At 54.8% G+C, this 24,432-nt stretch overlaps 1 long non-coding RNA gene across 4 annotated transcripts in view; it reads left to right on the forward strand.

The window, feature by feature from the left end:
• Nucleotides 1-18,438, forward strand: part of LOC125614505 — a 29,391-nt gene extending 10,953 nt beyond the window's left edge. For 2 of the 4 annotated variants that reach the window (XR_007345091.1, XR_007345092.1), the window contains exon 2: nt 10,550-13,623. This is a non-coding gene — a long non-coding RNA (uncharacterized LOC125614505). Of the gene's footprint in view, nt 1-9,384; nt 10,471-10,549; nt 13,624-15,951 lie in introns of those variants that run through there. The other 2 variants (XR_007345086.1, XR_007345082.1) reach the window with 2 other exon arrangements.
• Nucleotides 18,439-24,432: the final 5,994 nt, after the last annotated feature.

Consider the following 24,432-nt stretch of genomic DNA (forward strand, 5'->3'; position numbering starts at 1 on the left):
CGCCCGGCGCCTCCTGGCACCGAACCCGCCGCGCTGCGTCCTTAAAGGCGCCGCCTGCTCTGCCCGCCTTTGTCCGCGCCTCTGGGAAGGTCATGAGGCGGAGAGTGAGGGGCAGCGGCAGTGCCTGGCGCAAAGCGCATCTCCCATGCATAGCGCATCCCGGACCACAGGCGCGGGGCTCCAGGAAAACCTGACCCAACCGTCTCTGCGCCCCCTGCCCCATGCCCCAGGGTTACGTCTTGTCACACACACTGTGCTGGAGCACACAGCCCGCTTAAACGCTGGGCCTTGGATAAGTGGGGGTCAGGGGGGTGTGCTTCTCAGGGGAGGATGGAGAGAGCCCCTGGGGACCTCTTGGGGAAAAGATCATCCCCAGAGCCCCAGGAGCATCTAGAGGCATGAACAAAGTCCAGCTTGGGGCCTGATGAGGCTCCTGGAGTGAGGCTTCTGCCCCTCCTGCCTCTACCTTTCTGGCCTATATGACATTGAGGGTGCCTGTGTGCCAGATTCTGCCCGGACACTCAGACTCTAGGCAACCTGGGTTAGTGGTGTTGCCCATTTCACAGATGAGCACACTGAGGGGTGAATGGCTTGCTTGTCTGCTCACCTGGGGCCTAGACACTTGGGCCCTGAGTTATTCTATAAAAACCAAGATGAGGATTGACTGGCCTTTGGGTCCAAGCAGCCCCCCAAACCTTTGGAGTTGGGACTTCCACCTTGAAATGTGGGTCACCTATAGCACCTGCAGAAGGGGGTGCTTGGGCCCTGTCCTTCCTGGGCAGCAGGTCCGCAGGCCCCAGCCAGCTGGCCTGTTTCTCAGTCCTGCCATGAGATGCGGTGAGGCCAGTCTGACTCTGCAGCTAGGAGGAACTGCTGATGCGTGGGGAGAGCCAGGAAGGTCAGGTTGCCCTGGGACCAAGAAATCACCTCCGTCAGGCTGGATGCAAACCTCCACTTCTAGGTTCAAAAATCAGCTGTAAACTGCAGCAGCTTCCCATGAAGCAGGATGAACCAGAGGCAGCTGCCGGTCCCATTCAGGCAGGACCTGTCCCCCCACCCCCAGCCCTGCCCTCTCCGTGGCAGGCTCCTTGTGAATGTCTAGGCACCCAGCAGCTGAGCCTGGCTGGGGTGGGGGTGGGGGTGGGGGTGGGCCCCCTCGGGATGTCTGACCCAGAGCCTCTGATGTCAGGCCCACTGGGGGAGGGGACGCAGCTGGGGACAGCAGAGAATGGGGTCCTTGTGCCACTGTTGTCAGGCCCAGGGCTTCCATGAACACAGCTTTGTCCGCACCCACACCCCGTGGTGACCACGGGACAGGACTGGGGGATCAGTGGGCCTCAGAACAAGAGCTGCAAGCGTTTTTTTGGCGTTTTGGCCAAAGTTAACCCTTAAATGGGTGTTGGAGTCACTCTCCCCAGCCATGTGCCTGGCACCTGGAAGCCTGGGGCCGGAGGGCATGCAGAGGGGCTTCAGGCCCAAGGTTTGAAATACATTCAACTCTTTTTTTTTTTTTTTCCCTATTAAAATGGCTGCAGTCATTGGAGGAAATAGAGGGTGCCTGGGTAAGAGGATCTGGTAGGCGTGATTCTGACAGCACGTAGCCTCCCACACAGGTTCTGCTCTCACCCCAGTCCTAGCTGGCAACAGAAGTCCAGAGACAACTCCCCAGGGGTCTTCCAGAGGAGGAGGCCCCATCTGTCAACCCACCCGGGACTCTGGGCTGGGTGGAGGTGAGACTAAGTGGAGGATCTTGCAGGAACTCCAGAGCAGTTGGGTGTGGGTGGGTCACAGACCCTGGGAGCAGGAAGGACGGACAGGAAAGGGCCATTTGTGGGCCCCAGGACTTGGCTGGCAGCAGTGGGGTCTGCAGAGGCAGTGGGGTCTTCCCAGTACCAAGTGGATGCTGGGGGTGGCAGTGGGATGGCCAGGACACTGGGAGCCCAAGGCACTCCTCAGACTGCAGCCTCTGGGCCTGCCCACTCCCCTCAGCCCACGGTCCAAGAAGTACACCTGGGCAGTGGCACAGTGGTGGGTTTTCTCTTCTTCTTTGTGATTCTATATATAAAATATATTTCTCAAATTTCCCTTTTGAATGGTATTCATTTTGTAATAAAAAACAAAACAACCGTAAGCAGCACCCTGAACAGGTCTGCAGGGCCAGAGTTTAGCGGCTTGCTGCACAGTAGGTTCAGTCACCCAACCCCAGGGCCACTCCTGCCCTGAAGGCCCCTCGAGCAATCGCAGAGAAGGGTGCCTCAATTTTCCCCACACACTCTGGGAATCACCAGCTGGACTCCAGATGGGTGCTGCCAGCTCAGGGCATGCAGGAGTACAGGCGGCACCTGGAAGTCCTCCTGTTTTCTGAACACTCAGAGGGAGGTGCCCCAGTGGCTGGCATTGCTGCCCAGGAGAGGCCCATGGGCCCTGGGGAGGGCAGCCCAGCAACTCATGAATGTGTCATGATAAGCCAAAGGCGTGGGGCACCAGCAAGAGCAGGGCATATGGGGCCTGTTCCCCCAGGCTGCGGCTGGGCTCCCCTATCGCTCTAGAGGCTGGGAGAGGCTCGCAGGGATGCCGCAGAGACTCAGAGCCCTGCCCCTGAGGTGTGGCTGGTCTGCGGTGGGGGGTAAGTTAAGGCCTACCAGTCTCTGCTAGCTTCAGGGCAAGGTTGCACTCCTGCGCCCCCCCACACCAGGGGCAGTGGGATGAAAACCCGCCCCCAAGTCTGCCCTGTCACTACCCCAGGATTGGGGCCATGGAGGACTTCTAGCAGAGGTGGGTAGGAGGTGGGCTCCAGGGGTCTCTAGCTCACTATAACTGGGTGTGGGGGGCCTGGAGTAAAGAGTGTGGACAGTACAGGCTTAGGAGCCTCAGGGCCCAGGGAGGGCAGGAAAGTTTCCCCAACATGATTGAAGAAGGAGCCAATGTCACTGGCACCCTCCCAGGAGCCCGGCACCCCTCCATGGACAAGAGGAAGAGCCAGGCATGGCAGGCACAGCTGTCCTGGCAAATGACTTGGGAAGGCACAGCTCTGGGGCCAGCATACACAGGAGGGAGCCAGGATCAGCCATGGCAGTCCCCATCCCCAGCAAGGACTCCCCAGCATGAAGCAGAGGGGCTGACGGACAGGAACCAGGACAGCCAACCCCAGGCCTATAAGCTCCAAGAAGTATGGGGCTTGGGCATGCCTCAGAGCGCCCCCGGTGGTTGGTGGTTCAGGATGACCAGCACCGAGTCTGACGCCTGCCAAGTGCTGTGGGCCTGCCCTGGGCTGAGCTCAGCCCTTGTGTCCCCCAATGCCACCACCTCGCTCACTGCTCCCACCTGTGGGTCCCACTAACTCACATTGCCCTGGGCAGTGCCAACATCTGGTCAGTGGGGCAGAGGAGGCAGTGCCCTGCTGCGTGGGACAAGCACACCAACCGCTGGGCACGTGAGGGACCCAAGATGTCCTCACCAGGAGCTAGGCACTAGCATGGGTAGCCACCCATCAGGTATAGATGGGGTTCCTGCAGGCTCTTGGGGCTTCACCCCCCCACACTCCTGCTTTTCCTCCATTCCCACCCGGAAGTCCTCTGGCCCAAGGATGTGAGGCCTATCCATCTGCATGGTGCCCACTGTGGTCCCTCAGCTCAAAGCGGGACTATAACAAACACAGCTGTTACTCTCATTCTTTTTCATGCCTTTTGGTAGTTTAAGCCCTTCTTTGTCTTGGATATTGTCTTAGGGTTATGCAGAGAGAGAGAGAACCAATAGGGATAGGCCCACACCTGTGTCTACATCTATGTCAAGGGATTCTTTAGAAGGAATTGGTTCACATGATCACAGTCAAGTCCCAAGATGTGCCCTGGGCGGGAAGCTGATGGTGCAGTTTGAGTCTGAGGGCAGTGTGTGTTCCAGTTCAAACAGTCAGAAGGAGGAAATCCTCCTACTCTTAGGAAGATCGGCATTTGCCTCCCACTTGGGAAGGAGTGTCTGCTTCACTCAGTCCACATTCACCAGCCAGATCCTAACCCCATCCAGAACACCCTCAAAAACACCAGAATTAGGTTTGAGCAGACACCGCAGCATCCCCTGGCCCAGTCAAGTTGACACATAAAATTAACCCTTGTAGGTGCATTCCACTGGAAGGGGAATTGCTGGGTCACGGGGACGGTGTCAGAGTCCCGTGGTCCCTGCTCCTCACTGGCACTTGGAACTGTCAGTCTTCCTCAGCTCTGCCTTTCTGAGGGTGGGAAGCCTCCTGTGGCTTAAGGCTTGTTCCCGATGGCTAGGGGCCACCAGTGTTCATCTGACTGGGTCATTTCTTCACCCTTTGGATCCAGGAGGTCCCTGTTCCAATGTGTTGCCCCTTTTAAAAATAGTGTTGATGTGTCTTTCTTGTTGATTTTGGGGCTCTTGACACGTTCCGGACACAGATCTTGGCTAGTCACCTCTCTACACCCCTGTTGAGAGGCGCTTTGTTTGGGCTTAGATTTCACTCAGAGGCTGGTGTTTCTTTCTTTCTTTTTTCCCTAGAAATTGAGCCCAGAATTGTTCTGCCTCTGAGCTACATCTGTGGACTTTTTTATTCTTCTTTTTTTTTTTAAATTTTTTTTTCTTTAGTTGTAGTTGGACACAATACCTTTATTTTATTTATTTATTTTTATGTGGTGCTGAGGTTCAAACCCAGGGCCTCACACATGCTAGGCGAGCGCTCTACCGCTGAGCCACGGCCCCGCCCCCTTTTTATTCTTAAGTCAAGGCCTCCCATCCTAAGTTGCCCCCCCTGGCCTGGAAATCACAGCCCTGCCTTGGCCTCCTGTCACTGGGATCACCAGGTGTGCAGCATTAGGCCTGGCTCCAAGTTCTTGATTTTCACTGTTGGATTGTTTTGCAGTAAGGTGACTGAACCCAGGGCCTCAAACATGCTAGGCAGGAGCTGCACCCTGAGCCTTGTCCCCAGCCCTGTCACTCGGTTTTGAGACAGGGCCTGGTGAGATGCCCAGACTGCCCTGGGACTTGTGAGCTCCTGCCTCAGCCTCCTGAGTCGTGGGATCACAGGTGTGCACCAGTGCGCTCAGCTTCAAGTTCTTGATTCTCATGAAGTCCAGTCTTCCCTTTTCTGGTCAGCGACCTTGGCACCCTACATCAGAAATCTTTGCTGACCACAGTGTCTTTGAAGGTCCTCCTGTTTTATTCTAGAAGCTTTGGGGTTTATTTTTCACCATTTGGTGTATGATGCACTTTGATTGATTTTGGTACACACTGTGACAGAGGACCAAGGGTCAGCCTTCCTGTCAGGTCCAGCTGGCCTGCCCCCTTCCTGCTGCACTGCTGTGGCCTTTGTTATACATCAGTGGGTTGGGGGAGGGGCAGCTGGCTTTCTGAACCCACCCTCCCATCCTTGGCCTATTGGACGGCTCCTGTACCACTCACTGGGGCCTTTGCTGGCCACTCAAAGCCCACCCAGGGCTTTAGGCAGAGGGGCCCTTGAGGTGAGGCTTCGGGGGCCCTCCTGGGTAGTATCCACTGCTTGCTCTCCCAGGGTACAGCTTCCTGTCCTGACTGCAGCGCTTCAGGGGCCCACCTCAAAGACCCTGAGGGGCTGTGGATAAGGGCGTGGGGCAGCTCTCAGGGAAGGACACATCTGGCCAGCCCCCAGCTCACAGCAGCCCTTTACAGAGGACCCTCTGGCTCAGCTGCCACATGGGCTCCCAGGGCCGTTGCAGGCCCAGAGAGCTCGCATGGAGCAAGGACACCACATGGAGCCCCACACTGAGCTTGCACATTAGTGGGGCCTGGGACAGATGGTGTCAGTTAGGCAGCATGGCCCAGGGCCACCTGGGTGGGGCTGTTTGAAACGGGGGTGACACTGACGTCTGAGCAGAGCAGAGGGGGGCGTGCAGGTAGCTCCTTTCAGGAGGACCTGCAGGGCCGGGGCCCCAGGCTTCCAGGGCCTCCTGCAGGGGTGGGAGGGGGAAGGTCTCAGAGTGCAGGGCCAGCAGTGGGGCCAGAGGTCCTTCAGGTCCTTCAGGCCCTAAGCTACAGGGCAGGTCCCGCGGCTCAGGAGGTGGGACCCCGCACCTCTGGCTCTGCGCGGAGGTCCATCTGAGGCCTCCAGAGGAAGGAGCCTCAGCACTGGAAGAGCTCAGAGGGTCCTGCCCAGCAGCAGGCAGATGGAAAGGAGGAGCTGCAGCCAGGGAGGGGGCAGAGTGGGAGCAGGGGCTGGAGCTGGATTGTAAGGGTTCCGAGGGCTGCAGGGGTGCGTGGGGCGGGGCGGGGGTACAGGGTTCTGACTGCAGGGGTGCGTGTGGGGGGCATGGGTACAGGGTTCTGACTGCAGGGGTGCGCGTGGGGGTGTGGGTACAGGGTTCTGACTGCAGGGGTGCGTGTGGGTACAGGGTTCTGACTGCAGAGGTGCGCATGGGGGGTGTGGGTACAGGGAGCATAGCCACACTGCCTGCACTCTGGGACCTGCACCCCTACAAGGGCCGGGGCTCTTTGCCAAGTTGAGCGCCAGGCAGGCTTCTGGGGGACTTGGACTTGGCCGGCAGGAGGTGATTGTCAGGCAGCTGGCTGGTTCTGGAGTGAGTGAGGCAGGCCCTCCCTGCCTGGACATGGCCTTGAGAGATGAGGCATAGCAGGGAATGGCAATCAGTGGTGTGGGAGGGGTCATACTGCAGGGTCTACAGGGGACAGGACAGGAGGGGCCAAGGAGGGGATACCAGATGGGGAAATCGAACCAAGAAATTGTGACGGGGGCCAGGGTAGTGTCAGGAAGCCTGGAGAAGAAGGGTTCTGCCAGGAAGAGTCATCCAGGGCCAGTCAGAGGATCTGGTGCTGTGGTGGATGCTGGTGACCTGCCCAGGCCCTTGTGTCTGCTCCACCCCTCCCCCTTTCAGAGTGACTCTGAATGCACAGGGCTGACCCCTCTCCAACCACAGCCTGTGGCCACTGAGCACCAGGTTATAGCCCCAAGGTCCACTCCCTGCCAGGCCAGCTAGCCCAACCTCCTGACCCTCAGGAGGCCCTAACCTAGGCTGGCCGGACTCTGCCCCGTTGCCTATGTGTTTCTAGCTGGTCCTCCTGGCCATCCAAGCTCCCTGAGATCTCCTCTAGCACTGGAAGGAGATGGCCTTGTCCTAGGTCTTATTCCTGTGACCCAGCCAGGCCATACAGTCCCAGGAGCACAAATCTTCCACCATCCCACGTTCTCCCCAATGGTGAGACTCCATTGGCAATCACGGCCAAGCCAGTGCAGCCAGTGTCCCGGCTGTCACAGCAAATGACCACAGACTGGCCAGCTTAGATGACCAGAATTTATTTTCTCATGGTTCTAGAGACCAGAAGCTGGCAGCGAGGTGTGGGAAGGGTGGGCCCCCTGGAGGTGCCCAGTAGGTCCAGCCAGGCCTCCGGGGCCTGCCCCTCCCAGCACTCCTGTTCCTGTTCCTTGGTCTCTGTCTCACTTCTCCCTCTGTCTCCCTTTTATTTTTTCCATATTCTTCCTGAAAATTTTATATGGTCAGATGGGGAAATCGAACCAAGAAATTATAACAGGCCATGTTTGAATTCCAGTCCATTTCACTTCACCTAACCATGAGAGACTGTCTGCCTCGGCCTCTGAGTCAGGACTTTCCCCCTGTGTGCATGTGTTGGGGGCTCTCTTACTGCCGTGGACCAACGAGAACCTCTGGCTTGTCATGCAACTTTCAGAAACGCATTTTCTCAGGCCAGGGTTGCAACTCAGTGGGAGGGTGCTCACCCAGCGCATGGGAGGCCCTGGCTCCAACCCCCAGTGCTGCTAAATAAGTGAATGTATTCATAATGTGTCACTAGATGGCCCCAGAAAGGACCAGCAGCTTGTTGGGCTCCTGAGCATCCTGCACCCACACCCATCCCAGCCTCAGCCCAGCACACTCAGCCTCCTGATGGACGGTGGGCCTGACCCCTTCTCTAGTGTGGCCCCCCTCCCCAGCCACCTGTCTCCACACTGCCACGGGCTGTTGCCTAGGTGTTCATGGCTGGTCCTCCTGGCCATCCAAGCTCAGGGCTGGGAACACAGAGGGCTGGGAGGGTGGCCCACTGCTTCTTCCCAGGCTGAGGTGCAGAATGAAATTGGTCCAACTGCATCTGTTGAAAAGCAGCCCCCTGCCCATCCTGCTGTACCCTCTCACCAGCCCTGGGCCAGCTCTGCACTGTGCCACTAAGGAGCGGCGGTCACTCTTCCAAGTCTCCATGGCTGTGGGCGGAGCCCTGGGCATCCTGCCTCCAGCACTGTGCCCCCCTGGCTCTGCAGCTATGTATCTGGCAAAGTGTGGCTCAAGTGGGTGGGAGCCCCCAGGGTGCCAGTCTGGTTCAGCCTGGCAGAGGCTGCACCCCCTCTGCACCTGTCCTCAGGCGTCATATACACCTCCGTGCTTCAATTCTGGTTTCTGGAATCTTCCTTCTTGTCATTTCCATCCCCCTCCTACTGTGTGTCCCCCAGAGTGGCCTGGACCTGAGGAAAGGGGCCCTGGAGAGTCAGGGCAGGTGTCCATGTGTCCAGACACCCAGGTGTCCAGGGATCCGTGGCAGAGCAGAGGCTGGACTGCAGATCCCCAGACTCTCTCAGGGTCTGATTTATGGCTCATTTCTAGGTGAGGTCATCCTGGATTTAGGTTGGACACTAACTCCAATGACAAACATCCTCTTTAGAGAAAGACAAAAGCTATTTGAGACTCACCCACACTAAAGGAAAACTACGTGAAGAGGAGGCGGAGGGCTGGGCTGGGGCTCCGTGGCAGAGCACTTGCCTGGCATGTGTGAGGCACTGGGTTCGATTCTCAGCACGGCATATAAATGAATAAAGTCCATTGACAACTAAAAAAAAAAAGATGTAGGCAGAGACCACAGATGCACCACCCCCAGGGAATGCTTGGGCCACTGGAGGCTGGGAGGACAAGGAAGGAGCCCCTAGGAGCCTCAGAGGAAGGTGGCTCTGTGGCACCTCGATTCTGGACTTCTGGGCTTCAGAACGATAAGAGAATAAACTTTTATAGTTTTAAGTCACCCAATTTGTGCACATGTGTCATAGGGGGGTCTGGGAAAGTAATACAATACTCTTTTAAGTCAAAGGTGTGGGCTGGGCTGGGGCTCAGTAAACAGCATTGCCTAGCACGTGTGAGGTGCTGGGTTCGATCCTCAGCACCACATAGAAACAAAATAAAGGTATTGTGTCCACCTATAACTAAAAAATAAATATTAAAAAAGGGGGGCTGGGGTTGTGGCTCACCTAGCATGTGCGGGGCCCTGGGTTCAATCCTCAGCACCACATATAAAGAAATAAAAGTATTGTGTCCAACTACAACTAAAAAAAAAAAAAAAAAAGTTAAAAGGTGCCAGCATCATCGCCCACGCCTGTAATCCCAGTGGCTCAGGAGGCTGAGGCAGGAGGACCACAAATTCAAGGCCAGCCAAGTAACTAAGCAGATAGAGCCTGTCTCAAAACAAAATACAAAGGATTGGGGGTGTAATTCTGTGATAAAGCCTCCCTGGGTTCCACCCCAGTACCTCAAAAACAAACAAATAAATGATAAATTCAAAAGGTATAAAAGATTCTAAAGTGAAAAACCATGGGCACTGGCTTCCGCGCCCTGCTGCCCCCCCAAGCACACACACATCAGCACAGAAGGCCAGAGAGGGCGCTGGGCGTGGTCAGCGCAGCACACGCAGCCTGCCTGCGCGTGGCTCCTGTCCTTTGACTCAGGACCTGAGGATCTTTATGCCACTCAGGCACCGTCACCTCAGTCCTCCTGAGTACGCGGTGCTGCGTCAGCTCAGCGATCTCTCCCTGGTCCAGCTCCTCTGCTCCAGGTGCGGGGACAGATTCCAGTGCAGGTGTGGTGGACAGGTGGTCCCTGTGAGTGCCCTTCCTCTGCATCTGGGCGTCCTGGTGAGAAACCCCTGCACCTGCTGGGGTGCTGGTTAGGAGCACTTCACTTGGGGAGGAATATTGCCGGGTGCCTCCCAGAAGGTCATCCCGCTCCCACGCTCCCCAGCAGGCAAGCCGGCTCACAGGAAGGAGAATGGGGGTCCCCGAGCACAGGGCAGGCCCCAGGGGTGTGGCTAGCACAGCTTGGCCTCTGCTTTCTGGCTTCCTGCAGTCTGGGGCAAGCTTGGCCCTAGAGGAGCTGCCGGAGAGTTCGGCCGGGTTGGGCGTGGGCTCGGTGCTCTCCCTGGGCATGTTGATGGACATGCAATTAACCCGCCTGTGGTTATGTTGGCAATTGAACTGGAACAGGAAGTTAGCACAGGAACCAGGGCCTTTCAAGTGTTGACAAATTCACGGAGCCTCTGCACCTGCGGGCGGGGAGCTGTGCTCCTGCCTCCACGAGGGAGCCAGGGAGCGGCATGTCTGCTCCAGCCTGGGAGGACTGGCCCTTTCCCTGAGCCCCAGGGCCCAACAGCCACACCTGGGCAGAAGCTGAGGCCCGTCCAGTGTTGACCCTGGTGCGTGGCTCCACGTCTCTGTGGGTTTCTGTTTCCCCACGTCGCTCACGGGAAGCGGTCTTACCTCCTTGAATTCCAGGTGCTGGGCTCAGTCTGATGCTGCAAAACCCTGATGAGGATGCCGGCCCTCCCCTGGCAGGAGCGAGTCGTGGGACCCGTGCTCTTCGGGAATGGCGGTGCCTCGCAAGCCCACCTGCAGCCTGGGGAGTCTGAAATAGGGCCTGGGCGTGTGGGACCAGGAGCACCCTCCACGATCCCCCCTGGACAGGTGGGTTTTGCTGGCTTGTTTTTGCAGCACTGGGGGTTGAACCCGACCCTTGAGTGTGCTAGGCAAGAATTCCACCACCGAACCACGTCTCAGACTCCCCTGCGCCTTTTACAATTTTTATTTTGAAACAGGGTCTCGCTCAGTTGCCCAGGCTGGCTTGAACTTGGGCCCTCCTTCCTCAGCCCACTGAGTAGCTAGGGTGTGGGCCACTGTGCCAGTTCCAGGACAGGTTTTTTAATGGCCTGATGCCTGGCGAAGCCTGAGTAGCAGTCCCCAAGTGCGGATGCCTGTGGGGCACCAGTGGAGGTTGGGGCTGAAGTTCAGCTCTTCATCAAACGGGTAGGAGCCTGAGAGGTCCCGGCTGCTGCTCAGGCCACGGAGCTCTCACACTGAGGACGGCCCTGGACTGGCACACCCAGCTGACCCCTCAGCCAGCACACTCTGGAGGGGCCCTGGCTACTGTGGAGTGAGCAGACATGTCCCTGAGCAGGGCTCCTGCAGTCCTGCTGAGTGCCTCATCTGGGGTGAGCTCATCTCCCGAGCCCTCTGGGGCCACTGTGGCCAGCACTCCTTCCAGCACCTCTGCCTGTGGCTGCCCGCTCTGTCCTTCGGGTCCCGACCCCTCCCTCCCTATGCACTCAGTCTCCAGCCTGGTGTCCAGGAAGCCACAGCTGCAAGCCTGGGGCCTGTTACACAAAGACTCCACCCCGCACGGGTGAGACATGTCCCCTGCAAGACGTATTGAAGTGGCAGCCCCACACCTGCGACTTGGCCTTACTTGGAAACAGAATGTTTGCAGTGTGAGTGGGCTAGGACAGCCTGGCTGCCCGTGGTGATGCTGGCCACTGACCTGGGCCACGCAGGTCGTGTTAGAACCCCTGCCCTGTCAGTGACACAGTGACAGGGGAGAGCAGTTTGCACACAGAGGAGAGACGGGCTGTGGACGATGAGGCAGAGGTGGAGCCCTGTGTCTGCAGCTGAGGGCCACAAGGACCACCAGCACCCAGAAGCTGGAGAGAGCCTGGACCCCAGCAGCCCACCCTGCACATGCCCTGGTCTCCAGAGCTGGTCATTGGTTACAGTGGCCCCAGGAAGGTCATACCACCTCCTTCCTGCTCCAGGGACCCGCCTCGTGGGCTCTCGGGTAGTGGCAGTTGGCAGGAAGTGTTGGAGGAGGGGGCAGGCTTCTCTTTTAGAAAGGGAGCCTCCAGGTGGAAAGAAGTTTGGAACAACTCCACTACGTGGGCTAAGGCTGCAGCGTTGGTGTGAACTCGGTTTCCAGTACAGACAGCCTCAGAGTGGATGTGGCGTTGAGTCCAGCTCCTGTCCAGAGACTCACAGCCGGCCCAGAGCCCAGTCCCGGCTCCTCTCACAGGAGCGTGGGCCCTTCCGGAAAGACCGAGCCCGGGGCTGGGGCAGCGCATGAATTCCGAGCCTGGCCCGGTTGGTGGTGCCAGAAGGAGGTCAGGAAGTGCCCGAGAACAACAGAGACGACAGGGTCCTTGGGAAGGGGGAAGACAGAGGGCTTCCCTCTGGCCAGACCTGGGACGGACGGTCTGAGCAGCACCTTGCCGTAATGGACGGCCATCTTTATTGACGACATAAATGATTCATGATGAAGATAAATGATTGAATACGTGAATGGGGGGAAAGCTGACTCGTAAATGTGGAAGGAATAATGGGATCAGAAAACTTCCATTTGGCAACCGGCATATTAATAATTGATTCAGGGAGGAATCAACAGCGGATGCTCCGACTGCTGGTGAAAGGTCGGAGGAAACAGGCTATTTACTTGGCCTCCAAGAGTCTGCTCTCAGAGCACTCACTAATTATTACTTAGTAATTAGTAAGTTCAAAATACTAATTAATTTAACTGCACCGTGGAGGAACCTGGCAGGTGTCACCTTGAGCCAAGTGGCAAAAGCATTACCTAACGGGGCTTGCTGGGCGCTGCTGACCTCAGTTTCCCCATCTGCTCAACAGGCTTCCTCCTGAATTCCAAACCACTGACCCCAACTGTCGAATCAGTGTGGAACAAAATATTTGAAGGACAAAGTCACAAACGAAGATTTGACTTCTAGGTCATAGGACGGGAGAGAAGCATGGAAACAGACGAACACAGGGGCCGGGCCGGGCCCTGGGCCCACAGGAGAACTCGGGTCTGTGGCGCAGGGTGGTGTCCTACAACAGCAAGGTCTGACTCTGATGGTCCTGCTGCCGAGTCTGGGGGATCTGGTCCGTGCTGTAGGAGACCCACCGTCTCTGGGCACAATGGGCGTCTTGTCAGCAACGTGCTCTCAAGTGGGTCAGAAAACAGGGTGATAAGGTGCGCTGCAGCGTGGCACGTGGGGTGCAGAGGCTCCTTTCACCGCTCCAGCAAACTTTCCATACGTTGGAAGTTATACAAAAGAGTAAAGCTAAAAACAAAACCTGGATCAGAACATGAAAAGGTGAGCCACAGACTAGGAGAAGGTACCCAGAAACCACACTCCAGACCAGGGGCGAGGGTCCGAGATACACGGAAAACTCTTAAAGCTCCAAGATAGGCTGGGCCGTGGCTCAGCGGTGGAGCGCTTGCCTAACACGTGTGAAGCCCTGGGTTCCATCCTCAGCACCACAGAAAGATAGATGAATAAAATACAGGTATTGTGTCCATCTACGACTACCAAAGAAAACCCCTCCATGGTAAAAAAGCAAGCAATTCGGTTAGAAAATGAGCAAAGACACGAGCAAACATTTCATTAGAGAGGTTATACAGATGGCAAATAAGCACTTGAAAGGATGTTCAGCATCATCAGTTGTCAGAAAAGTGAAAATGGGAACCACAGCACCATGTCAACACACACCCATCAGAACGGCTAAAATAAAAATAGTCGCAAAACCCATTGCTTTGGAGGATGTGGAGAAACGGAACCATTCATGCACTTCTGGTAGGTAGGTAACCTGATCCCATCTCTCCAGAAAAGGGTTTAGCAGCTTCCTAAAAAAAATAAGCACAACCACCAAACAACCTCACAATCACATTCTTGGGAATTTATCCCAGAGAAGTGAAGTTCACACAAAGTCCCAAACAAGAATGTCCATGGCGGCTTCACAACAGCTGGACCTGGGGAACAACCCAGACGGCCTTCTGTGGGTGGACGGTGGAGGAACCTCCCCGGCTCAAGGCTGCTCAGCCAGGGGAAGGAGCCAGCGTGGCCCAGGGGAAGGAAGCTGGGTTTGGTGGCACAGGCCTGTCATCCCAGCAACTCGGGAGGCTGAGGCAGGAGGATCCTGAGTTCAAAGTCAGCCTCAGCAATGGCAAAGCACTAAGCAACTCAGTGAGACCCTGTCTCTAAAAAATAATAATAATAATACAAAATAGGGCTGGGGAAAGTGGCTCAGTGGTTGAGTGCCCCTGAGTTCAATCTCTGGTACCAAAATAATAATAATACTTAATTAATTAAAATAAAAAAGCTGAACAGAAAAGGAATCATGGCAAGCTTTTACACATATACACCGTGTGTGTGATTCTATGTGATTGCTAAATCACATTGTCTTTATGGCATGCATCGGCCCACACTTTAAAATTATAAGTGAATGTAAAAGGATAAGAGTCTCTAAATTGGAAAGTCCAGGGCCAGGACTGCGTTCAGCAAATCCCCAGGTCGGTGGGCAGATGGAGGCCCAGGAGAACTGCAGGCCTCTCCTCCAGCCCTGGCCTCTGCTGCGCACTGCCCCTTTGCCGTTTCTCTCTGGTCCCGGGGAATGACCCTGACCCTGCACCCTGCCATGGGGGAATCTAGAAGCCAAAGCTGGGCATGGCTCTTGTGCTGCCACAGGCCAGCAGGGGACTAGATGAGGCTCATGGGTCCAGGAAGCGGGGCCAGGGCCCCAGGCTCAGGGGATGAGGACCCATGGCCACCCTCCGCATCTCCCTCAGACCCCAGGGCTGTCTTTCCTCCAGTGGGAACCCTGTGCCCCACCCAGCCAGCCCAGGGTCCACCTGGCCCGGGATGAGGCTCTGTGTATTCGAAACAAAGCAGGTGAGCAGAGGCCCACAGCCACCTCACCCCGGGGCCCTCTAAGGGGTGGGAAAAAGGAAGGTTCTACTGATGTTGCTCAAAGTCAGTCCCCCAGGAACCCCATGTGACTCACTCAAGGAAATACCCTCTGAGCCTCCTGGGCCCCCAGTGAAGTGGCCACTTGCCTGGCCAGGAATCAGGGTTTAAAACGGGTTTTCCTGGAGATAATCCTGCACAGGGACAGAAATCCCTCGCCCCTGGGATTCTGGCCAAGGGAAAGGAATTTGGAAAACATTTCCCTCTAGCAGCAGTTTGAAAATAAAACGTGTTCACAGATTCTTTGGCCCTCATCCCACGGGGTGGGTCTGTGTCCCCTCCCCTCGCATCGGGGCTGGCTTTGGTGGCTGGGGTCCCAGCTAAAAGCTGATAACAAGGGTCAGACACGTGGGTGGAGGAGCTTCCAGAGGACGCCAGCCCCAGGCCACGCGAGTCCTTGCCAGTGGCCGAGGCTTCCTGCAGATGGGGCGAAGACAAGCCGTCCCTGCTGGGCCCGGTCCAGGCTCCTGACCACAGAACGTGTAAGCACAATAAAGTGACGGCTGAGCCACCAGCTTGGTTACTCAGCACTAGTGGTGGGGCAAGGACTGCCTCCCAGGAGTGACCCTGCTTCCTTCCTGCTGGACCCTCCCCCAAACCAACCCGGATGCTTCCATGCTAACTCCAGGAGTCCTGGCAGTCCCGTCGACCACTACATGTCCAAGTGGGGGTGACCAAAGGACCAGGAAGGGGCCAACGGGGCTGTGTCTGCGAGTTCTCAGCCCAGTGATGTGACTGACCCCATGGCAGTCACCCAGAGAGACACGTGGAGAGGGCAGGGGTGCAGGGCCTGTGGAGGCCCCTGGGAGGGACCCACTACCAAGATCAAAGAGAGAGGGAGGGGGGCCTGCACGTGCCCCTGAAGGTGCATGTGCTGGGACCTGGTCCCCAGCCGTGGAGGTGGGCCTCCAGGAGGCCACTCCAGAGGGAGGTCAGGCCAGGCCTCAGTGGCTCCACGAGAAGTCAGTCACCCCACAGGCAGCCTCCGACCAGCCAGGAAGCCCTCCAGAGGCCGTGTGGCTGTGCTTCTCCCCGTGATCGTTGCACCCAGGATTTTTTTAAAAATATTTTTGCAGTTGTTGATAGACCTTTATTTTTCAAATTTATTCACAGGCGGCGCTGAGACTCGACCCAGCGCCTCACACATGCCAGGCAAGTGCGCTACCGCTGAGCCCCAGCCCCCAGCCTGTGCACCCATTTTTTGAATCCAAAATCTGGTTTAAAATCTCTCCTCACATCATCCTCCAGGGGCGGCGTTGGTCCTCAGGCCCGGAAAGGCAAAGAGGCCGCGGGGCCTGCCAGGGACTCCTGCAGGCGCCTGAGCCCAGCCGCCAGCCTGCAAGTCCCAGGGCTGCGGCGGGGCTGCTCAGAGGCCCAGGTGCCCTTGGGCACACCTCAGCAGGGCGCTGAGGTCCGCGCCTCAGATGAGGAAACCAAACAGCCCGGCAGTCTTTGGCTGCAGCCCACGGCGGAGGATTAGCATTTGAAAATCTGTGCTTTGTAACGCAGCCGTAGTAAATTTTGTCAAGCGTGGTATTTTGACTATATGCACAATCGACAGCAACCAGTGTGTTCACCTTATTGTTTTTCAGACTGGAAAAATGTTTGCGGAACTGTCACAAAGAAATGATGTGCGTGGCTTTGGACTATTTGATCTTGACATAGATAGATCTATGAGTATCCCCGGCATCCTAATCTTGGACCACAGACAGTTTAGTAATAAATAACTACTAGCGCAGTTAAACAAAACAAACAAAAAGCTTCACATAAGGTCTACACCCCACTTCTTTGCAAAAATATTTGACATAAAATCTGTGATGAATATGTGGTAACATACGGCCTGCTCTTGAACTTCTCAGCCTCCAGAACCTCGAGCAAAATAAACCATTTTCTTTATAAATTACTCAGCCTTGGGTATTTTATTATAGCAACAGAAGAGGGACTAAGGTAGGGGAACAGGAGACAGCCAAGTCAGTGAAGAAAAGAAGCAGCTGGGTGCACTGGCGCACACCTGTCATCCCAGCGGCTCGGGAGGCTGAGGCAGGAGGATCACGTGTTCACAGCCAGCCTCAGCAAAAGCAAGGCGCTAAGCAACTCAGTGAGACCCTGTCTCTAAATAAAATACAAAATAGGGCTGGGGATGTGGCTCAGTGGTTGAGTGCCCCTGAGTTCCATCTCTGGTACCTAAAAGGAAAAGAAAAGAGAAAAAAAGCAGAAATAGTCAAGGAGTCACCCAGGGGATGGAGGCCCCAAGTGCAGAGCAAGAAGAGAGGGTGGCAGAGTCAGGTGGCCACAGATTCAGAGCAGCTCCAGCTGTGTCCTGTGGCCTCCCACAAGAGCCCCCTGAACTTCTGGTACCTCCTCTGTGTCGAGAAGACTGCAGGAATGGAGCGTGGGCGCTTCCCATTTTTATAGTGTCTGACTGGAGGAGTCTATAGCAACGCCTGTTGATCTAATGATGAAAATCAAGGGCCTGCATTTGGATATCTTCGGGGGTTTTCTTCCATTTTTCTAGTGATTCATTCTATTATATTTTACAAGAGCCTTAGCCTGCAATGGACTAGGGGTAAAACAAAACCGAACCTTTCCAGATGTGTCACCGTGGAGGAGCCGGAGGGGCTTCCCGGCGAAGGGAGCACCTTGGTCGGCTTGTTGGGGGTGGAGGTGGAAGTTACCCGGGAGCAGAGGACCTGCACGTGTTTACAAGATGGGAAGGGGAAGTTGAGAGAGCTCACCGATGGGCCAAGTCCCCTCCTGAGCTGGGGAGGAGGGGTGGGACAGGGACCAGCAGGCCAGGCTGGCCGAGGAGCCGACGCACGCACAGGCAGGATGGTCATCTGTAAGTCAGGAGAAGCTGGCACCGAGGCGCGGGCCTGTAGCCCCACGTTCCAGGAGGCTGGGCGGGAGGATCGAAAGCTCCAGGCCAGCCGGGCAACTTGGGGAGACCCTGTCTCAGGGTAAAAGATGAAGAAAGGTCTGGAGATGTGGCTCGGAGGTAGAGCCCCGCGTTCAATCCCCTCTATGGGGGGAAATAGTAAAGAAATAACAAGAAGCTCAGACCAAACATCATGAACGAAATAAAAGGAAATACAGATGATTTCCCAGAGAATAGATACTAAGATGGACGCTAGAAGAAGCGGGAAATGTGGTCGAGATCTACCCCTGGAAATGTCCCCGGGCCCAGCTCCTCGTCAGGCAGGTCTAGCAGACTCTCAGGGGTAGTGCCATGTTGCACAAACTGCTTGAAAGAACAGAGGAGGTGGGGCTCTTCCACAAACCAAAAGTGGACAAGAAATCTATGTCCCAGGCCCTTTATGAAGACAGACTCGGAAGCCCTAGCAACCCGTCAGTTTCCGTCCGGTGGCAGCTCCGCGTACAGCCAGGTCAGGGGCCACGCCTGGATCAGGGTCAGGAGTCTGGGCAGGAGGATCTCCAGCTCCTTAGCAACTCAGAGACCCTGTCTCATAAAGTGAAAATGACCGGGAATGCAGCTCAGTGGTAGAAACCCCTGCGTTCAATCTCCAGTACCGCCCCCCACAAAAAGAGCTTAATGTATTCTTTTTGATTTATTGTTTTCCAATAAACCTACTTAAGATTCCACATTTTCAAATTTTTCCTTTGGGCTAGGACATAGATTTTGAAACTTAGGACTATACCCCTCCTTCCCTCCCTCCACCCCTTCCTTCCTTCCTTCCTTCCTTCTGGTTCAACCAGAATCCAGGGGCTCCCCACCTTACTGTATTTTGGGGAGAGGGTCTTGCCAACATCAAGGCCGGCCTCTCTCTTGCCATCCTCCTGCCTTAGCTGGGATCACGGTGGTGCCTCTCGCCCAGCTGGTTCAGCTCTTGACTGAAGCGTGGTTTGTGGACATCAGAGTGTATCTACTCTACCTTTTAGTCTTTCCTTCTCTCCTGTCCTGCCCCCTGGGCTGGGACGGGAACCCAGGGCTCACACCGGCTGGGCAGGGTCTCTTCCCCTGGGCCGTAGCCAGCCCAGGGAGCCCATTGTCAAAGCACCCCCTGCTTCCTCATAGTAACCGGCACCTGGTTCCCGGAACAGGGACTGTGTGGGGTCACTCTCCACCTCTTGTCAGTGCTGGGGCTCCTGCGTGCTTTCTTTCTGGTGGGCACGTGGGTGGCAGAGACTGCTCAACCTGGCATCAGCAATATGGCAGTGGTGGGTGGGCCGTGCTGGGTTGTGACAGAGTTGGCACCAGGCCCCAGATCCTCCACCTCTTGGCTGGCTTCGGGGAACAGAAGGGCATCAGCTCTGCCCTTGGGCCAGGTGAGGACCCGGTGGTCCCTGCAGGCTTCCCTCTCAGACCCAAAGGATCCAGGGCAAGATGAGTGTGCCCCATCCTGGCACAGATAGGAGGAGCCTGCTCCGGGCCTGGTAGCACAGTCCCTGGCATCCATGTCCAGCCAGCCAGCCAGCCAGAGTAGAGCAACCCCTGATTGGCCTGGACCCCTGGTGGCACCTAGTGGAGTCTGTGGACGGCTTCTCAGAATAATGTCTTTAATTACACAGAATAAGGGCTGGGGTTGTGGCTCAGTGGCAGAGCACTTGCCTAGAATGTGTAAGGCCCTGGGTTCCATCCCCAGCACCACATATAAAATCTAAATAAACAAAATAAAGCTTCTAAAAAATACATAGAATAAAACACAGGATTACAAGGGGAACTCATCATACTGAAACACAGTAACCAAAGAATTCGTATGATTTTTGTATGTATTCTGTATACCTGTTTAAGTCTATCACAAAAGTGCTGAGTGATAGGTGACGTGCTTTATTGACACACACTAAATAACTACCAAAAATGTGAAGTGCTGATGGACAGACAGAGTATCTCAAGGTTCCTGCATCAATTGCAGGGTGATTTGGAAATGAGCACCTGGTCAGCCATCCCAGGCTCATCCCACAGGGAGACGACGGTTTTTTAGTGAGAGATCCGTGAAAACAATGCTGCCCTCCCGTGTCCACAGAAACCCCTGGCCCAGCTCTGCCCATGAACTGCACCTCTGGGGTCTCTCCAGGGACCACGTCAGGGGCGCCGGTCTTAGAGCAGTCACTTGGGTTTAGGACTAACCTAACTGGAGTTGGAATTAGGTTAACTAACTGATGGAGTCGGTCATCAACAGCAGATCTCCAGATTTTGATTTTGTTTTGTTTTTTTTTAAGTACCGGAGATTGAACCCAGAGACACTTAACCATGAGCCACACCCAACCCCTTTTTACACTTTAGTTAGAGACAGGGTCTTTCCGTGTTGCTCAGAGCCTCGATAAGTTGCTGAGGCCGGCTTTGAACTTGTGATCCTCTTGGCTTAGCCTCTCGAGCCACTGGGATTACAGGTGTGTGCAACTGTACCCAGCAAGATGTTGACTTTTCGGGGCTGGGATTGTGGCTCAGCGGTAGAGCGCTCGCCTAGCCCGTGCAGGACCTGGGTTCAATTCTCAGCACCACATAAAAATAAAGGTATTGTGTTGTGTCCATTTACAAAAAGGATTCTCTCTCTCTCTTTTAAAAAAAGAAAGTGCTGACTTCTCACCTGGGCCCAGTGTGTGTCTCTGAAGGCAGGACTAACCCATTAGCACGTATTGTGATTAGCAGTGCCTTAGACATCCCCTGCAGTCCAGCTCTGGGGTCTAGTGCCATGTTTTCTTGCTGTCCCCGTTCCCGGCAAGAGCCCCCATTCCCTGCTTTCATTAGATACATCAGGTTGCCTGTTACCTGTGGTTGGAAGGTTACATCATACTCTATTTACCTAGTGGTGAGTTAATTAATTAATTAATTTTGTGGTGCTGGGGCTGGGGCTGGGGCTGGGGCTGGAACCGGGGCTTCATGCATATGCTAAGCAAGTCCTCTACTGCTGAGCCCCACCCAAGCCTTACAGTTGAGATTTTGAGTGTTGCCAGGCCTGGTGGTGCACGGAGGCTCAGGCAGGAGGATTGTGAGTGAGTTCAAAGCCAACCTCAGCAACTTAGTGAGGCCCTAAGCAACCCAGCAAGACCCTGCCTCTAAATAAAATACAAAATAGGGCTGGGCATGTAGCTCAGCAGTTGGTTGTCTCTGAGTTCAATTCTGAGTTCAGAAACATTTGTTTAGCATCATCTTGAATTCACCTCTTCTTACCCCTGTCTAGAGGTAATTCAGACCTGTGCAATCCCGTGGATGAGACACGGACCCTCGAAGCTTTATTTCCCTGCTCCCCACGGCTGCCCATGCTGGGGCCATCTGGGTCCACCTCTCAGACTGCTGAGCGTGTTTTCAGGCGTGTATCTTCTGATGAAAACGTCTCACCAGCCCACGTGGCCCTTGTCTTCCTCTTGGGTTTACTTATTTATCTATTTTTTGCTAGAGTACATGATCAAGCAATTACTTGAGGTGGTATTTGTTGGAGATAAACTCCCTGCATACTTGGCACAACCAAAAACAGTGTTTGTTTTTCTTCATCACTGAATGGCTATGAGCCTGGCACAGAATTACAGGCTTCGAGAAGTGTCCCTCAGAGCGGTGAAGGGGCCCCTCCACTGCTTTTGAATTCCAGGTGGCAGCACCTCAGGCTGGGCTCCTTTCTTTCTTTTTCTGAAGGTACCTGTTTCCCCCACGGGGAACTTTTGTCTTTCTCCCCGGCCTTTTAAAGTGTGGGCAGGAAAAAATAAAAAATAAGTAAATGAATAAATAAAAGGTGAGCAGGGCTGGGGTGTGGCTCCCTGGGGAGGGTGCTGCCGGTGTCAGGCCCTGGTGCCACCGTGGAGTCCCTGGGCTCTGCTCCCTTAACAGCCTGCCTCTTCTCTCTCTCGCCGCGTTCCATCGGCGGCTCTAGACCTCGGGCCCTTCTCTCTGGCTTCACCTTTCACTCTGTGCTCTGGAGAATCCCTCACTTGACCTTCCAGCCCGCTGGGATGCTGGGTGGTGGTGGTTGTTATTTATTTAATCAGTCAGTTGTAGTTGGACACAATGTCTTTATTTATTCATGTTTATGTGGTGCTGGGGATCAGACCCAGGGCCCACCCGTGCTAGGCGAGCACCCTACCGCTGAGCCCAGCCCCCCCAGAGGATTACTGTCTTTACATACGTAGAAGACGTAGGATCATAGAGGCCATGGCTCCAGTGGAGCCAGTCCACTCCTTGGTCTAATTGGGCAGTTTTTGCTTTAAAACCATAATTTTTGCTTTCCGGTACTGGGGATTGAACCCAGGGTGCTCACCACTAAGCCGCATCCCTAGCCCTATATTGTATTTTATTAGAAACAGGGTCTCACTGAGTTGCTTAGCGCCTCTCTAAATTGCTGAGGCTGGCTTTGAATTTGAGATCCTCCTGCCTTGGCCTCCTGAGCCACTGGGATTAAAGGCATGTGCCACTGTGCCTGGCCCCTTGCTGGGGCTGGGGTTGTGGCTCAGCAGTAGAGCACTTGCCTCCAACGTGTGAGGCACTGGGTTTGCTCCTCAGCACCACATAAAAATAAATAAATAAAATACAGGTATTGTGTCTAACTACAACTAAAAAAATATATTTAAAAAAAGAAAAAAAAAGGGGGGGGGGCTTGCTAAGTTGCTGAGGCTGGCCTGAATTTGAGATCCTTCTGCCTCAGCGTCCAAGGCACTGGGATTACTGTTGTGCACCACTGCGCCCAGTTAACACCCAGTTTTTATTTCCCAGGATATCTAGCTGACTTGGGGCTGGGCTGCAGCTCAGTGGTAGAGCACTCGCCTAGTGTGCATGAGGCTCTGCGTATGATCTGTAGCCACACACACACACACACACACACACACACACAGAAAGAAGAGCAAGCGAGATCCAGCTGACTTTTGGAAAGTCTCTTTCTATTTTTTTTTAATTATACATGGACACAATATCTTTATTTTGTTTATTTATTTTCATGTGGTGCTGAGGATCGAACCCAGGGCCTCACACGTGAGAGGCAAGTGCTCTGCCACTGAGCCACAACCTCAGCCCCTGGAGAGTTTCTTATTGTTTTAATTTTCTCACACAAACATGATTCTGTTGTGTTTTTAAATGTCTATTATATTCTCGAAAATTTTTGAACGACTCATAAAATCATAAGGAAGAAAGCAAAAAATCATGTGGGCATTCACTTCCCCTTATTCTTTTATTATGTCTTCTTCTTATTTTCAACTTTTTCTCTTTTGGCCTTGGGGCTGAACCCAGGGCCTTATGCATGCTGAACACATACTGTACCGCTGAGCTACACCTCTGGTCCCAGGTCCTTAATTTTTTCAGAACAATCTTCTTTGTTCCTAAGATATCAGTGGTGTGTTTGGAAATGTGGGAGTTCAGGGGCAGCAGCAGCATAGGTATCTCTGACCTGCCCAAGGCAGGGGTCCCACGGGTGGGAGGAGGGATGCTCCCCACAGCCACCCAGGGTCCCAGAGCTGTCAACTGCGTCGCCACCCTCAGTGTGGCTTCTGTGAGTGATTGTCCCTGCTGGCATCGTGGGGTGGGGGAGCCACAAAGGCTCCCAGGAGCTCAGGTGTGTCTGAAACCAGCACTTATGCCACACTTACCGTAAAGGACCCTGGGAATGTAATGCAGCCAGGGCCCCATGAGAAGGGGCAGCAGCTCTTGGCGGAAAGCTAGGTGTCTATCCGTCTGCCCTCTGGCCTTCAGATACTCAGAAGCACCCACGCTTCTTACACCATGTGAAAAGGGTCTCAGAGGGAGAAAACCCAGCCCAAAGCCTGGCACTGCTAGGATATGTGAAGCCTCTCATGGGGTCCAGATGCCTGTCCCCTGGTCCAAAGGACAGCCCATGATGTGTTCAATGATCTGCTCCCCTCCTCTGCAAGCGGATCCTTACTCTGAGCTCTGCCACAGGCTGAGCCCTCTTATTTGGCTGGGCTGTCATTGTCTCTTTCTGTTTGAGGTATAAACAGTGGCTCTTCCCACCTGGGTGCACACCTCTGGGGTACCTGTGACTGCAAACTTGTCTTTCTCATGACACTCTGGCAAGGCTGCAAGGGTCAGCCCACCACACCCACATTCTGGCTCTTTCCCACCCCTCGTCTGGCTTGCCCCAGTTTTTGCCCCAATGTAAGAAGGGAACTGTCCCCATCATCCTCAACTCAACTGTTACGTCAATGCACATAGCCTAGGGTGGCCCCGGGCCCTGCATGCCAACTTCTGTATCAGGGCTGGCATCTTAGTCAGCTGTCACCACAATGCTGTTTAGTGCACTACACAAAGTGGCTTAAAACAACAAAGCTGATTCTCACACACACAGGCCTACGGGCTGGCCGAGCTTCGCCAAGCCAGTGTGGACCCTGGTTTCTGGACACAGGGTAGGCTAAGATCTGCTCTGGACTCTACTCTTTTACTGATAACAAATAGCTTCCTATTAATTAGCATCTGGTCTGTTCTCCATTCCACCATGGGTGCAGCCTTCTCATGGTGGACTCCAGGCATTCAAGAGAACAAGGCCAAATTGGACAGCAAATTCCAAACCTTTGCCCCCACTTCACAATGGGTAAGAGCACACTGGCCAGAGCCAGCCACGCTGCCAAGCCCAACGTTGCCTTCCCAAAGGCCACAGGAAGGAGGTGGATGTAAAATTCAGGAACTGTGAACAAGAGTCA

Source organism: Marmota marmota, unplaced genomic scaffold (assembly GCF_001458135.2).
Source record: "Marmota marmota marmota unplaced genomic scaffold, marMar, whole genome shotgun sequence".
Taxonomy (NCBI): domain Eukaryota; kingdom Metazoa; phylum Chordata; class Mammalia; order Rodentia; family Sciuridae; genus Marmota; species Marmota marmota.